The sequence below is a fragment of the Netta rufina genome (genome assembly GCF_964035555.1).
Source record: "Netta rufina genome assembly, chromosome: W".
NCBI lineage: Eukaryota > Metazoa > Chordata > Aves > Anseriformes > Anatidae > Netta > Netta rufina.
The window spans coordinates 14,961,605-14,963,651 of NC_140139.1; the positions used below are offsets into that span (position 1 = coordinate 14,961,605).

Here is a 2,047-nt window from a genome sequence, read left to right on the forward strand (position 1 = left end):
ACAGAACTTGATCTGGCTGAGGTGTGGGCTCCTGCACACCTTGCTGTCACCTTGGCAAGCCACCAGCTCCCTCGAGAAGAAAGCCCTTCTGCAGGAGAGGGTCAGACCTGGGAAAGTGTAATCCAAAACCAGAAATGCCCACAAAGGCAAGAGCAATGCCAAGCACAGTGCTGTTGCCCTGGGGACAGCCTGCATGGGCTTTGCCTTTTGGATTATCACTGGCAATTTCCCTGGCTGTGGGAGGGAGCGCTGTCAAAGGTAGCAACCGCTGCGTTCTGTTGCGGGATATTCGTTCAGTACAGCTGGGCAGCTGGTCCGAAGGCAGAAAAAGAGTTGCAAGGGCAATGCAGACAAACTATTGCAGTGGAAACCAGTTTGCCCTGCTCACTGACCGCATTCGGTGCAGGCCATGAAGCGCACCCAACTGTGACAGGTTGGACTTGCCCCACCTTGTTCATGCTCTCTCTCTCTCTTCCCAGCTTCTGCAGTCGAGGCTTCACCCATTGTCTCAGCCACCTCAAGCTCCAGTGCTAGGAAAAACAGTGGCAGGGTCTGCACCATCAGAGCAGACGTCAGCCTGGAGACCACCGTGCTGCCGGCCGCCTTGAAAGGTGAGGGGCTGAGTTCGCAGCTGTGCTGGGGTCCTTTCCTGGGGTGCATGTGAGAGAGGGGCTGGGCATCAGCATGCTGCAGAGGCACCCTCTCAGCCTGGGGGGCCCTGCCAGGAAGGCGACTCTGGTCTGAGCAGAAAGAGCTCTGTGCTTAAGGGCACAGATGTCCCCCTCCAGGCTGTGGGCCAGCTGTGAGGCCCACAGCAGTTGTGGGGAGCTCCAAGTCCAGCTCTGAGGTGGTGAAAGCGCTCTCTGCTCTCTGTGTGCGCTGCTGGGCGTCAGCCTAGTTCAGCTCTGGTAGGTCGCATCACGGGTCGCGTGTACCCGCAGGATCGTGCCCTCCCCATCCGTGGTGGAGGAGCGCTTGTGCACTTGAGCCTCTCTTATCCCTGGGCCTTGTGGCCTGTGGTTGCAAGAGGAGTGGAGCCATCTTGAAGACGTTCCCCTGGGCTGCAATTGCCCAGCAGGTGCCATCCTGAGGAAGAGAGGCCAAAGTCTACCCTGTTTCCTGTGGTGGTACTGTCCAGCCTCTCCAAGCTCAGGCTCCAGGACACAAAAGAGAGAGACGTTTTGCTTCTTCTTGACAGAGATTGCACTGGCTGAGCTGGACCGGATCACGCTGCAGAAGCAGATGGTTTTGAAGTTTGCAGCCATCATAGGGCCAGTGTTTACCACCCAGCTGCTGTCTCACATCCTTCCCACTTGCACCAGGCATCAGATGAATTATTTGTTGGACATGCTGGTGAGCAACAACATCCTTAAGTGGCTGAAGGACACAGGGGTGCCCAGACACATTCAAGATGCTCGATAGGGGCTGGCCACCTCTCAGCAGGCAGGGAGCGGTAAGTGGTGGCAGTAACGTAGACCCAGGAGCGCTGTAGCTGAAGGAGGCCTTCCCCCACCAGCTTTGTGCAGAGGGAAATTCCCAGCGGCTGTTGGGAATGCCTCTACCACTCTGTCTGAGGCCACCATCCATTGCCTTGCAGGGGTGGAGCCCAGCATCGTCTTCTCTATACCTAGACTTAGCAGAAGACTCCCTGCGTTCTAAACGACCTGAATCTCTACACCATTTTTTCACCTTGTCTACAGGAGCAACTTGCACTACTACAGCTCATTTCTCTGACCCAGCCACAGGAGCTGGAGCAGCTGCAGGAGCTGGAACAGCTGCAGGGTATATCATAGGGGTTGGAGTGGCCGCAGGGTCTGTCACTAGGTTGATAGTAGCATCAATTGCAGCTCAAAAGGCGTGGGCCAGACCCCAGCACATTACAGTGATTTGTGTCACTTTGGAACTGCCAGAGTCATGACTCCCTTTTTCAAGCATTCTACCAGTTTTTTAGGATTTTGCAGTTGTTCAGGGGTGAATTTCCAAAGCACTGGAGGTGTCCACTGCTCTAGATTCCTGCCAATATCCTCCCACACTCCCTGCCACTCAC

The 2,047-nt window shown here is 55.7% G+C and overlaps 1 long non-coding RNA gene across 1 annotated transcript; it reads left to right on the forward strand.

Moving 5' to 3' along the window:
- The first annotated feature begins 482 nt into the window (after positions 1–482).
- Positions 483–1,704, forward strand: LOC311220770. The gene is made up of 3 exons (XR_014619248.1): positions 483–611; positions 1,199–1,453; positions 1,598–1,704. It is a non-coding gene; the product is annotated as an uncharacterized lncRNA (long non-coding RNA).
- The last annotated feature ends 343 nt before the right edge of the window (positions 1,705–2,047 follow it).